At 47.6% G+C, this 15085-nt stretch overlaps 1 pseudogene; it reads left to right on the plus strand.

Annotated features, from left to right (window-relative positions):
- The first annotated feature begins 3407 nt into the window (after positions 1-3407).
- On the plus strand, positions 3408-3941 carry LOC116091774 (annotated as a pseudogene).
- Positions 3942-15085: the final 11144 nt, after the last annotated feature.

A 15085-nucleotide genomic window follows, 5' to 3' on the forward strand; every position in this document is an offset into this window, starting at 1 on the left:
CACTATTGCCCACTGTCTTCATCACTAATTCCCTGTCTTCTGTCCCTCTGGGGCAAATAAATCTCCTTTGTGCTGAGAACTTGGTCTTGGGGATCCTGGGCTGGTACTTTGGCTGCATGAAGGAGTCATGGTGATGGAGAACTGGCTGAGAGTTCTATATCCTGATGCTTAGGCAGAGAGAAGCTCAGGGTCAGGCATTTGAAACTTCAAAGTTTATCCCCAGTGTCACACCTCCTCCAACGTGCCAAGTACACCTCTTTATCTTTCTAATCCTTTTCACATATTGCCACTCCCTGGTGGCCAAACATTCAAATACCTGAACCTATGGATATTATTCTTATTTCCACCACACCATTCTTATTTCCATCACATTCCCAAACAACAAATGTTTATTTATGCAGTCCTAGATCCCCAGGCCTTGTGAATACTAGGCAAATAAGTACTTTACCATTGAGCCATATCCCAAGCCAAATAATAGAGGTAACCTCCTCCAAGCAGGCTGGGTGGCCCTTGAGGCCAATGCCCAGCTCTAGCAAGAATGATGAAAATTTAGTCCATTTCTGCCTCCAGACTGAGCTAGGAGGCCAGAGGGTTAGGGCCTGCTCTGTTGAGAGCCAGCTTTAACCCTGGACCTTTATAAGGACAAATTCAACCTAGCAACAGGATATTGGTGAGTTCTGGTTAGCCTGTGCCATGAACTTTAGGGTCTAGAGATATAGCGGTGCATAAGACACACTAAGGTGCTGGCTTCCTTAAACTTGGTACAAAAGGATAGGGAGGAAACAACAACCAACACAAGTGAGTAGCTGAGCCTCAGATAACAAGCCCTGTGAAGACAACTAAGAAGGATCACAGGGCCAGTGAGAGGAGTCTTTAAATGGTTGCCAGGAGAGCTTCCCTTGAAAAGGATGACTCTGCGCTGAAAGACAGAGGGACTAGACATCCAAAATTCCAGAGGTAGAGCATTTCAGACCAAAGAATGTCTAGAGCAAAGATCCCAAAGAGGAAACCAGCTGCTCTGTTTAAGGAAGGCCAGGTGGTAAGTGAGTGTGTGTGTGTGTGTGTGTGTGTGTGTGTGTGTGTGTGTGTGTGTGTGTTTGCAGGGGTTTCTTTAAAAACACAGAAATATTATAAAATGTATTTTTGTTTTAATCCCAGGTGTGGGATCTGGGGCTGCTTCAGATTGTCCACAGCAGTTGATTATGATTTGCCTCGTGCCTATAGCACTGCCATGATTTTGCCAGCTGCAGATAGTTTCTGTGTGTGACGTTTGGAATTCTGGGCATTTTTCGGAGGCTATATAAATGCTAGAGCCCCCATAGAAGGGGCTGGGTGGCCGTTTGATGATTGGATGCCATTGGCTGTGGTTTGTCAAGTAGTTATATGTAGAAGAGAGAAAAGAAATTAGATGACCCGAGGAGTTGCCCCGAGGAATTCAACAACCGTAGTCAGCAGGACGTAGTCTAACAATATTGCTGTCCCTTTTCCCCTCTCTCCTTTCTCCTCTCCTACCTGGCTGAAAGGGAGGAAGAAGGGGATGGAAAAAAGGAACAGTAGCAAATGCTGGTTACATGTGTGTATGTGTGTGTGTGTGTGCGTGTGTGTGTGTGCTCGCACACGAGAGTTCCCTGCTTAAGAATCTCCATTCAAATAAAACCCAGTCCTTGACTCCACTACAGAAAACAGTTTCAGCTCAGAGTTACAGTGAAACATTAACAGAATTTAAAGTAGAGATTAGAATATATACATGCTTTAGATCTAATAACTGGGGTTAGAAAGAGGGATACTTAAGAAAAGCATAGTACACATCCCCAAGGTGTGTACCATGTACATAGAGAGAATGAGAGAGGAGGAGGAAGAGGAGAGATGTAGGCATCTTTACAATGAAAAAATATGTGTGTGATTTTGTGATTTTTTTAATTATACCATTCAAAATATATAATTTATAAGATTTAAAGATTAACAAACATTAATCATGTTTTAAGATAAGTTTACCACTTGGGAGGCAGAGGCAGTCAGATCTCTGAGTTCAAGGCCAGCCTTGTGTACAGAGTGAGTTCCAGAACAGCCAGGGCTATGCAGAGAAATCCCTTTTCAAAAAAAAAAAAAAAAAAAAGTTACAAAATCATCTGTTTCGCTCAGAACTTCCTAAAGAAAATGAAGATGTAAGGTGTTTTTATAGGTGCTTTGTTTACATTTAGGAATAAGAGGCCAAGGAGCGCCAAAAGTTAAACTCAAGGACAAAAGCGAAGACAGCAGCGTTGGCTGATCCGGTAGCTGTGTTTGAGGCATCGTTGCGAAGACAGCAGCGTTGGCTGATCCGGTAGCTGTGTTTGAGGCATCGTTAGAAAGGAGTACCTGCTCTGAGGGCTGTGTTGATCTCATCGGCAGTGCTGAAGTTTCTCAGCCAGCAGGAAGCACAGGCTAGACCCTAGGAAAAAGGTGCTTGTTTTCTGTTTCCAGGGTCCATAGTTTTTTTCTTTCTATCCTACTTCAGAGGGTAGGAAAATATGTGAAAGTGATTGGAGAAGGAGCCGGATCACACAGGGCCATTGCCACAGTCAGCAGGGCCCATAGCCACGGAAGGCTCAGATGTTGTTCCTGATGGAAAGAGGGGAGCAAGGAGGAGGTGGCTTATCAGTGGAGTATGAGCATCTGGATTCAACGTTAAAAAATTTAAATCCAGCCAGGTGGTAGTGGCACACGCCTTTAATCCCAGCACTTGGGAGGCAGAGGCAGGCAGATTTCTGAGTTCGGCCAGCCTGGTCTACAGAGTGAGTTCCAGGACAGCCAAGGCTACAAAGAGAAACCCTGTCTCAAAAAAAAACAAAACAAAACAAAACAAAATGACCATAATTTCAATTTCTTAAAGAATTCACCATATCAGGGTTCCTATCATTTGCCTCCAGACACTGACAGGTGAACACAAGACACAAATTTGCCAAGTTAGAAGTGGTCACTCTCTTTTCTGTTTTGTTTTTGAGCCAGGGTTTTGCTCTTTAGCCCAGGCTGGCTCTAAAACAGCAACCTCTCACCCACCTCCATCTCCAAAGTGCTGGGCTTACAGGCATGTGCACCACACCTAGCTCATGACTAGCCTTCTAAAGTTCTTTAAAAAGAGGTTTATTTTTGTTTATGTGGATAAGTATTTTGCCTTCATGTGTGTGTATGTATTATATGTGTGCCTGGGGTCCTCAAAAGCCAGAAGAGGATATTGGATCCCTGGAACTGGAGTCACTGGCAGTTGTGAACTGTCATCTGGGTACAGGGAACTGAACACCGGTCTTCTGCAAGGGAAACAGATGTTCTTACCTGCTGAGCCATCTCTCTAGCCCATGCCTAGGTTTCTGATCACACTTTTTCCATGTGCTCCTCCTAAGAAGGCAGGACCACCGTTGTGGGCTAGGATGTGTAACCTGCAGCAGTCATGGCCAGCCATCTGGCCCGCTCTGGGTCTGGGTGCCTGGATGTCCCCTCCTGGCCAAGTGACTGGGGATGTGAAGGTTGCTATTGATATTGGGTACCACCATGCTGACTGTGCCCAGGGGCACCAGAATGAGAAGGCAGTGGGAGTGGCCCTCCAGGAGACACTCAAGGAACAGGTAGGGAACACCAGTTCTTCCTCATCAGCAAGCTGTGGTGCATGGTACAGGACAGGAACGTGGTGAAAGGAGCCTGCCAGAAGACACTCAGGGACCTGCAGCTCCACCACCTGAGCCTGGACCTCCGCCTTATTCACTGGCCAGCAGGCTTCAAGCCTGGGCCTGACTCTTTCCCCCTGGATGCATCAGGAAACATGATTTTCAGTGACACTGATTTGGGGGGCCACTTGGACAGCTACGGATCAACTACAGCATGAAAGTTCAGTGAAAGCAATTAGTGTCTCTGACTTCAATCCTCTTCAGATTGAGAGGATCTTAACTGAACCAGGCTTAACATAGAAATCTGCACTGGCTTAACATGTTCGGAAGCCCGGGTATTGCTACAAAGAATAACCACACTGGCATGTTGGTACACACTCTGAACATTGCTACTCAAAGCTGCTAATTCCTACTCTTTTCTCTAGTCAGTAAGTGTTGGTTGTATACATGTGGGAGACTCCCTAACTCTGGGGACTCATTGCTGCCCTCTGCCTCATAATGAAGCGATGCATTGTAATCCTGCCCCTAGTAACCTACAGAGACCATGTGAACATCTTCCACTTGGGGTCAGAGCACCTGGGGTTGTCCTGGTCCCTCATTTTTACGTGAGACTTGGGTATGTATGCTATTTATGTGGATCAACCAAAGGGTTGATTTCCAGATGCAAGGAGAAAATTCCACCATCCTGTAAGGACTACTTCCTAAAGTCACTTCCACTTCTGAGAACTGAGAGAGCATGGTATCACATGCCTGTAATCCTAGCACTGCAGAAGCTGAGGACGATAGATGCAAGTTGGAGCCAGTTTGATCTAGCTAGCGAGCCAACCAGAGCTATATAGCCAGACCCTTTCAAAAGTACGGTATCTGTCCCCGAAGCCCCTCAAGGGTTTAGGAAGTCTCTAGAGCCTCCAGATGCACGCCGTTAGCACTGCCCTCCTTGCTTCCTTAGACAAAGCTGAGGAGGCCCCAGTATCTTCCCCCAGCCCTGCCCCCCAGCTCAGTCTCCCAGGAACCCACCTGCAGTACTCCTCGCAGCCAGCAGGGGACGGCATAGCATCAATGGACAGGTGCAACGGTAGGCGCCCAGGGTCTCCTAAAGCTTGGATACTAATTTACCTTAGACAGACAAGACTATCCGAGATTGTGGGCTTGATCTTTAAAATAGGCTTCAGGAGGGGCTGAGCTTTCTGTGGAACAAGGAAACTGTCAATTATCCATTCACTGAACAGGGACTAACCAGGTACCCTATGGTGTGAAGCACTCATTGTCTCTATTAGAGGGACTAATTTCATTGAACAACTTAGCACATATTTACCGAGAAGTTACTAAGTGCCAGACTCATTTCTAGGTCCTTCCCTGTGTTCTCTCGAGTCCTCCTAACAGTCCTGAGATTTGTATATTTCGTGCCCACTGTCACTAAAACACCAAGAAAGGGGTTAGACGACACCAAGAGGAAATAGGGACTGGACCTTTAGGGCCCAGTGTACAATGTCCCTGTGTCAGGAAGAGTATGTGGATGGGCCCAGATGGAACACACACCGGGAACCAGGACCTTTCAGACATCCGCAGAGATGGCCGTAAATATGGCGGAAGGGAGAGAAGGCAGAAAACTGGCCAGCTCTGGTACCTCACTCTCTTTCCATCATCCTCCCTCTCTTGGGGTCTAGACCCGCATTCCACGGCCCTGTTCTCCCTTACACTCTGAGAAAAAAAATCCTATCTCCTGAATCATCAAATCCTTAAATTCTAGGGTCGACACAGCACTTTCTAGTTGTGTTCCTGAAGGAAAGTCACTTTTAAAAGAAGACTTACTGACTTCTTGTATATATGAGTGTTTGGCCTGCAGGTAAGTCTGTGTAACACATATGCGGCGCCCACGGAGGCCAGAAGAGGGCATCAGATCCCTGGAACTGGAGTCACAGATGGTTGTGAGCTGCTGTGTAGATGCTGGGAGTAGAATCTGGATCCTCTGGAAGAGCCACAAGTCATCTCTCCAGCCCATGAAAGTGACTTTTATTTCTAAGAACTTCCATCTAAACTGGAAATGGGAAGGTCTTCCTCATTGAGGTGAGTTAAATGAGACCTGTACAGAGACGCCCCACAAATGAGACCCAGAGTGTCAGTATTCTCACTCCCTCCTACTCAAACAGGACCCAGAGCACAAATAATGGGTTCTCCCAAGCTCCACCCCTCACCCTACAGAAACCCTTACCTCACTCTCCTCACCTCTGTGCCTGTTAGCTACCTCACCCTGACGCATTCATCACGTGTCTCACACATACCCCACCTCTTCTTTTTTTTTTTTTTAGCTCACGCTTGTAGGAACAGAGGAAAACCCAAGTGAAACCCTGACTGAATGAGTATTGCTGACATAGGGATAGCCACTCAAGGATTATAGCTTCAGACCCATGGAAAAATAGCAAAGCCTCCATCTCCTGCCAGGGTGGGGCTCAGAGGGAACTGGGAAAAGCCTTCACTTCCGGTCCACGTGTGGATGTGGACAGTGTATACAAAGAAGTGTCTGTCATAGCTTTTTATGCCACCAACGCCACCATGTGTGGGGCCGAAAGAATGCTCCCCTAGAGACTGTACCTACCAAATTAGCTAAACCTCGATCCAGTCTACCTTCATCTAGCATATTTATCTGTCTGCATTAACGCCACCTCCTCGGTCAGCTGCATGCAGTAACTCCCCTTCCTGTTCAAGTCTACATAATAAACACTGAGCCTCCAGAGCGCAGTGCTCTCTCCACCCACGAGCCCAGTCCACCCAGTACCAGCTTCCTGTCTGCTATGTCTGTTTGCCCGTCCTTTCTTCATTCCCTTGCTGTCCACCTCAGGTCAAGTTCCAAGGACTCAACACATGCTTCATTTGGCATGTCCTGCTACGTGAAGGCTCTTGTTCCCCTCCTGGCCTTCTTCTCCCTCCACTGTCAGTGGGTGGGAGTCACGCTTCTCTATTTATGATGATTAAGGGAGCTCAAGTTTGTTTGTTTGTTTGTTTGTTTTCAAGACAGGGTCTGACTGCATAACTCTGGCTATCCTGAAATTCACTATGCAGAACAAGATGGCCTGGAACTCACAAGAGATCTTCTTGCCTCTGCCTCCTCGGTGCTGAGATTAAAGCTGTGTGCCGCCATGCCTAAGCGTCCCTAGTTTAAACTTTCCAGCTTGGAAGTAAATGATCAGGAAATAATACAGTGAGGATTCCAGGACAGATCACCTCCCAGGCATCCTACTCTAAAGATACTCTTATCACTCTACCTCCCCTTGACGGAGGAGACACTGCACCACTCCGGGAGGTGAACAGGTGCAGATCTATGAGGGGAAGCAGACACAGGAGCAGACTGCCTATCTGATGGAGCCTGGTTGGTATGTCAATGGACCACAGACCAGTTGAGTCACAAGATGGAACCAGAAAGGCAAAGGCCCCTGAAGATCTTTCTTGTCTCACCTTTTACTTTCTGGTTATTCTTTTTTTTTTTTTTTTTTTTTTTTTTTTTTTTTTTTTTTTTTGAGGGGACGGGGGCAGAGGTTGGTTGGCTTGGTTTGTGTTTGTTGTGTTCCTTTTGTTTTGTTTTGTTTGAGACAGGGTCTCACTGGGCAGCCCTGGCTGTCCTGGAACTCACTTTGTACACCAAGCTGGCTTCAAATCCAAGAGATCCAGCTGGGCAGTGGTGGTGCATGCCTTATAATCCTGGCACTTGGGAGCAGAGGCAGATGGATTTCTGAGTTCGAGGCCAGCCAGGCCTGCCAGGGCTACACAGAGAAACCCTGTCTTGAGGAAAAAAAAAAAAAAAAAAGCTCCTCCTGCCTCTGCTTCCCAAGTGCTGGGATTAAAGATGTGGACCACCACACCCAGCTTCGTCCTACTTATTCTTAAGAAAACTGAATGAGGTAAGGAAGGGAAAGTAAACCCTGGGAGCCCTGAGCCCCAGGCCCAGTCGCTGGTAACTCACACTCTCTGAATCCCCGCCTTCTTAGGGTAGGCGGATGGAGGCTTGGGCTCCTTTGCATCATCCCAGGGCAGCTCAGGCTGTCTCCTGGCAGGTGGGCCTGTACATCAGCCTCAGCCATCACTGGAAAGGGGAAGAGTCAGTCGCAGGCCTCACACCCCAGGCGCCAGGCCACAGATTAGAGGCAGCTTCCTGCTTGGCTCTTATCCAAGGCCATTTCACAATTGGGGGAAGAGTGCAGGGCTGAGAGTAGCAGGTTACTGCTCTCTCCACCCCCACTCCAGCCTTCTTCAGGCCCCCTGGGGAGACGAGCCAGGCCCAGCTGCAGGTTCAGAGGGAAGAAAGTTGCAAGAAACCAAACAGAGGCGGGAAACATTTGCTGATCCTCAGAGTGGGATGGAGGGGCCCCGTCACCATGCCCAGCCACCCCTCTCCCTCGTCCCTCACTGACCACCTGCAAACACTTACACAGCACGGATCCTTTTAAGGCTTGAGTGGTTAGCTCAGGTCATTCCCATAGCAACTCTCCTGCTGAGGCAGAGGGGCACCTGGAAGGCCAGGGGGCCACAAGAGCCACAAGAAACAAGGACATGGTCAGCTTCCCATTGGGAGACAAAGTGCCTGGCAGACAGTGTGTTCCACAGAAGAACGTGGTGCTCCGTGTCAACAGGCCAGTATCTGAGGCAAACTGGCTCCACTGACTAAACTCAGACAGGAACCAAGAAAGAGACACAGAACGTTTGCTCAGGACTCACATGGTCCATTCTGAGGTGGTTTTAGGTTTTACGTGGGATCTGGTTTGAAGTGGGAGGTAGTGGTAAGGGACCCAGAGTCTCCTGTCTGTCATTCTGGAGGAAGAGACAGAACAAACCTAGGTGAAATGTCAAACCACAAGGCAGAGCAGAGGGAGGCAGGGCCCACTCTGGCATGCTACTTGGTCAAGGAGAGAGCCAGTGAGCAGAGAGGGACAGTTCTGTGTGCAATCCTCGGGAAGAATGAACCTGAGGGAGACGGGCAGAGAATGGAGAGAATCAGGCTGTGCAGAGAAGAGAAATCTTTCACACACGGAGGAGGAGACAGGACTGAGCAAGCACATTTGGGGACAGGAACCTGCTTCCCCAAGAGAGCTGGTGAGCCTTGAGGCCAGAACCAAATGTGGCCACAAGCAGCTCCTTCATGGGGACCTTCTTTCCTAAAGCTGGCTCCTAGGTATCCACAGGAAGTCCCTGAGACAGGTTACAGTTTAGAGAGGTGGTGGTGGTGGTGGTGGTGGTGGTGGTGGTGTGTGTGTGCTTGTGCGTGGCATGTGTGTGTGTGTGTGTGTGTGTGTCAAGGCCAGGGAGACCAGTCTCTCCATTGCAGGAAGTGCCCTGACAACAGGAAGCAGCTGCAACAGGCTCCAGGGTCCTACTAATGTCTCTCACTCGCCTACACTGACTGTTGTCCCCCCACCCCCACCCCTCACCCCCACAGAACAAACTGTTCTTCAAGAAACTCTGGGGACAGAGGGTTCACACCTGTTCTAAGGTCTGTTTGGGCAAGTCCTCATGAGCCCAGACTGAGAGCCCAGTAGAGCCCCTGGCTCTGCTCAGCCTTACTCTGCCCCTACCTCCTCCCACCCCAGACCCAGCTACTGTACACTGGGGCAATGAAGCCCAGAACATTAGCTCTGGAAAATGGTAAGTGACTCTTCAGTAACACCTAAATCTGACGCTTTCAATAGTGTCTCCAAAGTAGGCCCTAAACTTCAGGCCTCAGCCGCTGACGTTGGGCTGCACAGCTGTGAGAAAGAATAAAAACACTGAGTTCTAAGCTCCACTCTCATTAATCAGCCCTGTGATATTGGACCAGTCATTTCCTGTCTGGCTCCTGTTTCTTTCTCTGCAACATGAGAGATTGGAATCGTTGGATTCTAGGGTTTCTCTCCATTTGAAATTGTGCAACTTGAATGTCCTAAGGCTACTTTAGGGTATTCGCAGGGACTGGAGGTAAGACAGCCGAGAGGAACATCAGGATAAGACTCCAACTAAGGTCCATAGAGAGTAGAAATGGCCTCAAGGGGCTAAAAGCCCTCACTACTCTAGGGCTTAGGAGCCATTACTACTCTTGCAGAGGATCTTGAGTTCGGTTCCCAGCACCCACATCAGGTGGATCACAACCTTCTACAGCTCCAACTCCAGGGAATCTGACACCTTCTTCTGAACCTCATGGGCACCTCCAGTCACATGCACATAACCACACACATGGACATATAACATGTATGTTATGTGTTATAACATATAATTTAGCATATTAAAAAAAGCTTAAGTAAGAAACTCAATTCAGAGCTTCCTATTGTCACTTAAAGACAAAGACTGGCAGGGGAGTTGGCAATACTTGTAATCTCAGAACACTAAGGCAGGAAGATTTCTATGAGTCTGAGGCTGGGCTGGGCTGCACAGTGAATACCAGGACAGCCTAGGGTATAGTGTGAGGTCCTGTCTCAAAAATAAACCAAAATATAAAGAAGCCAAGCACGATGATACACATCTGTAATTCTGAGTGCTTACTACTCTTGGGGTTAGAAGCCCTTACTACTCTTGTACACAGTATATATAGAATTCCAGCACTTTGGAGGCCAGAAGCCAGAGGATCAGGAATTCAAGGTCATCCTTAGCTATGTCATGAGTTCAAATCCAGACTGAGCTAAACAAGACCCTGTCTTCAAAAGTAAAATAAAACAGAAAAGAAAGACAGAGACTAAACCTGACTTGGGCCTTTTGACCTGAGAATTTCTCTCAAAAAGAGCAAATTAAGAAAGGGCCAGCAAGACAGCGCAACAGGTAAAGGCACTTGTCACATAGGCCTGGCAACCTGGATTCCATCCTCAGAATCCACAGAAAGGTGGAAGGGGAGAACGGACTCCACACAATTATCCTCTGATAGTCACATGGTTTTATGACATGCGTACCCACACAGACACCTAATACACATGCACACAGTAATAAAATAAAGAAGTCAATAATAAAAAAGAAATACCTGGGCACACAGTAGCACACACCTGCTATCCAAATACTTGGGAGGCTAAGGCAGGAGGATCACTGTGAATTTGACGCTACTCTAGGCTATATTCTAAGTTAAGTCCAGCCTGAACTACATAGCAATACTTTGTTGTTATTGTTTTTAAAGAAAGATAGAAGAGAAAAAGAAAGAAAAAAGAAAGGGAGAGAGGGAGGGAGAAAGGGAGAGAAAGAAAGGGAGAGAGAGAGAGAGAGAGAGAGAGAGAGAGAGAGAGAGAGAGGGAGAGAACAAGCTGTAGTTTTACCGAAAATTCCCAAACTCTTGGTGTAGAGGAGCTGGGAGGCTTCCAGATGCTGGTCTTAGTCACACACATAGGACTGGGAAAGGGGGAGAGTGGGGGGAGGGACACACTGGCCAGGGAAGAGTGGGGTACAGTCATAGCTGAGAAGGACAGGCCCCAGCCTTCCTCCCCAACCCTGTGTCTCCCTTAAGTATCTCCTTAAAATGGCCATTTCAAGTTTTCCAGTCTGTATAGGAGAGAAAGAACTTGCCCTCTACCTTCCTGGGATTTGATAATAAGTTTAAGCTGGCATTGGATGTGTGTGTGTGTGTGTGTGTGTGTGTGTGTGTGTGTGTGTGCGTGTGTGCATGCAGATGTGTTCCTCACAGGAGGGCAGGGACCAATAGCAAAGTAAGATCTAGAAGTGTATATGGTTTCTTCAAGGGAGGGAAAGACTAAAGACTGAGAGAGAAGATGAGTGGGCCTCAGAAGAACAGAACAGGTGACAACGCCTGTCTGAGCTTGGTGAGGATCTCCAGACTCCTCACGGAGAGGAGTCACACCACTCCAGCATCTTCTAGAGTGTCTACCTTAAGGCAGGTAAGCACAGTCCAGAGAAAGTACCCCCCCACACACACACCCATACATAAGCTGTTTCCCAAGTCCTTCAGCTAGAACTGGAATCTTTAAAAATAGTTATTTATATGTTATACATATGGGTGTTTTGTCTGTGTGTATGTCCAAACCAGAAGAAGGCATTGGATCCCATGGGACTAGTTATAGATGGTTGTGAGCTGCCATGTGGGTGCTGGGAATTGAACTCAGGGTCTCTGGAAGAACAGCTAGGGCTCTGAACTGCTGAGCCACCTCTCCAGCCCAGAAAAGGGAATTTTTAGGATTCATCCTTCAGCAGTTCTAGCAAAACACAAAACAAAACTAATAAACAAAACACCCCAAAATCTTGGCACCGCTATCAAGTCCCCATGATGATTTAAGAGCTAACACTTTGTCTTCCAAGCCTTGGGGAATGCTTAAGAGAGGGTAGGAACTGTAAAGGGGGCAGGAGGCAAAGACCACAGGAACCATAATTCTGAAAGAAGAAAGGGAGAAGGGAACAGATCCCATGCTAGCTCCTCAGAGCCACAGTATGGGCAGTGATGAAGGAGGGAACCTGGTCTCCTAACCAGCTTCCGCATCCCCCAGAAGCACTTAGCATTTCCCTTCTAGGCCTTGGCAGCCCCAGGGGAGAAGAGTCAACTTAGTATCTGTTGCCTGTTTGCTTTCGAGCGTGCAAGAAGAGATGGGTTCACACCATTCTCTGCGGGCTCCTACCAGCTTACCCAGGTGCCTTAAGCCAGATGAACCCAAGAGCCATCTCAGAAGGAGTCACAATCCTAGGCCCTTGGGGTCAATTTCAGGCGCAGGGAGCAGTGTTGGAGGTGGAAGGGTGGATGAGGGTGTGGGAAAAGGGAACAAGATGTTCTCCATGGCGTTTGGTCTGAAGGCCTGTGCTCTGCCAGATCAAGTTTTGGCCAAAAAGCAAAAGTAGAGAAGAAGAATGAGGACAAGCCGCCTGTGGCAATTCTCAGTTGTAACCCAAAGGCAGGCAGGCCTGGGGCTTGCTTGTATGCACACAAGAGGGTGTGTGTTAGTCGGCCTGGGTGAGCTCCTGCAACGTCAGTAGAGGTGTCAAGGCCAATGGGGCTGGAAGCCATAGAGTCAGAGGCCCCCCTCCCACCCTTGCAAATTCCAGGCACTGCCTCTCTCAGCTATTGGGGAATAGAGAGGTGGAGCGGTTTCACCTTCTTCAAGTACTCAGCCTTCCTTAGGCCAGCAGCTTTCTTCAACGGAAATAACCTTTCCCTCCTGTCTACCAAGCAGGGCGAGGGCTTTGTGAGTAGCTCCATCGTCCCAGGCACTCAACAAGTCCCGAGGCCTCTTTCCTCAAAAAACTTACTGCCTAAAAGAGTCAAGAGTGATATGTAGCACTCGGTGGGGGAGGAGGGTGAAAGGAGGTAGGCGGACCTCTTAGTTCTAGGGCAGCCTGGTCTACTCAGTGAGTTCCAGGACAGCTGGGGCTATACAGAGAAAACCTGTCTCAAAAGAGATGGGGCAGGGAGTGGGTGGGAGAGAGAAGAGAAAGGTGTAAGGCAGGGTCTATGGGCAAGGCTGCTCCCATGCAGTGAAGGAGTCTGAAGAGAAGAAAGACTAGGAATAAGTGGAACCCTGGACCTTGAACTTCCAGTCTTTCTGTCTCTCCCCAGTTCTGGAGTTATAGGCATAGGCATGCATCATAATGTCAGGCTTATGCCATGCTGGGATAGAACTCAGGGCTTTGTAGATGTGAGGCAAATGCTCTTCCAAATGAGCTACATCCCCAGTCCTCCTCTGTACACGAGTGACACCTCTGTAATATCAGCCTGCGGGTTTACGTTAACGAATACTGTCAGGCCCTACTAGGTAAAAGGCAAAGTCTGTCTTTATTTTGAATGTTGGATGCAAGTGGGGTTCTCTAGGCTACTTGCACCTCTCTCTGACGTGGGTACAAATCTGGAGGACCACACCACCTTCCTCAAATTGTTCAGAGCTGAGCATCCTGGCATATGCCTGCCATCCCAACTTCAGGAGGCTGAGGCAGAAGGATCAAAAGTTAAAAGTTAAAAGCCAACCTCAGTTACCTAGTCAGTAAGAGACCAGCCTGCAATACAAAAGATGGTCTCCGAAACAAAAAAGGGAGGGTCTGAGAGGACAGGAGGGAGGGGGCTGCGATAGGGAATGTAATGTGAATAAAAAAATAAATTATGAAAAAAAATATTTTTGTTCATGAGTAGGGAGCAGATTTGGATCCCCTAGAGTTGGAGTCACAGGTTGCCATTAGCCATTTGAAAAGGTGCTAGGAAACAAACAGAACAGCAATAAACACGCTTAACCACTCAGCCATCTTTCCAGGTACCCTCCCCTAATTTTTTTCTTTATCCTTTTGTTTTGACATAAGGACTTACTCTTTAGCTCATTCTGGACAATAGTTTTTATTATAAAATATTACTCAGGACAGACACAATAGCATATATCTGTGAACCAGCCCTTGGAGCCAAAGGCAGGTGTCACTTGAGTTGGAAGCCAGCCCAGTATGTAGCCAGCAGTGTTATAATTTAAAAAAAAAAAAAAATTATATGTGAAATTCTGGAACTGCCAATGGGAAGAGACATGCAGGTGGGCGGCATCTCAAATGGAGAGGCTCACCCTCCCAGCATCCCTGCATTCCCTGACAGGAAGCTCCTGCCAGCATTCATGCCCAGAGCTTCCAGCTGGGCATCACTGACAACAATTGGCTACCAGATGATTTCAATCTGGAACAACCTCCTTCCCTCCCCAGAGGTTAGGAGTGTGGTAGGCCACAGGTTGGAGATGACCGGTCTAACCTATTGGTGACATTCTTGGTCTTTTGGACAAGGCTAGACGCTCTAGACCACCACCAGTCTCCTCATTAGCATAAATTTGCATGGGGTGGATTCCTATGAACAATAAAAGATATTTCTATCACTTGAGAAATCCCAGATATTTTTGAAACTCTACACCATAAAAAGGACGAAGACCAAGAACATGGGTTTTCTTTATGAAAGCACAGACTGGGTCAGGCAGGTCTTGTAGGGAAAAGGGTTCCTGGACAGAAATGCAGAATAGGGCAGATTTATAAGGTCAGAACTGATGGTATTAAGGCTCAGCAAATGTCACTCCAGAGCCCAGCAGCAGAACGAAAAGGCCTAAAACTGAAGCCCTAAGGTATCTCTGGTGTCCCGGGCCCAGCCCTGTCTCCTCTCTCAGTTCTCGCCCTCTTAAACACCTAGCAAGACTTCCTCTGACGTTCCCTTAAGACCAGACCAACCAAGGAAGATACAGTTTTCTTTAATTATTTTACTGAAACACCACTAATCAAGAAAGACTGGACTATCAGAGGAGGAGATTGGAAAGCAATCATCATGTTGAGGGCACAGAGGAACCTGGTCCCAAACCATTGTCTGTTCTTCAACCGTCCATCTCTGAGAGTCATCTACTTTAAGTGCTTCACAGTCTTCCCTGTGGATAGGATGGTTAAGTCTATCCATAGCGTATGGATACAATTTTCATATTTGTATGTTTCATACATATATACATACATACATACATACATGCACTCATACACATAAGCCAAGAAGGAGACTCGGTATG

Source organism: Mastomys coucha, unplaced genomic scaffold, assembly GCF_008632895.1.
Source record: "Mastomys coucha isolate ucsf_1 unplaced genomic scaffold, UCSF_Mcou_1 pScaffold15, whole genome shotgun sequence".
NCBI classification, from domain to species: Eukaryota; Metazoa; Chordata; class Mammalia; order Rodentia; family Muridae; genus Mastomys; species Mastomys coucha.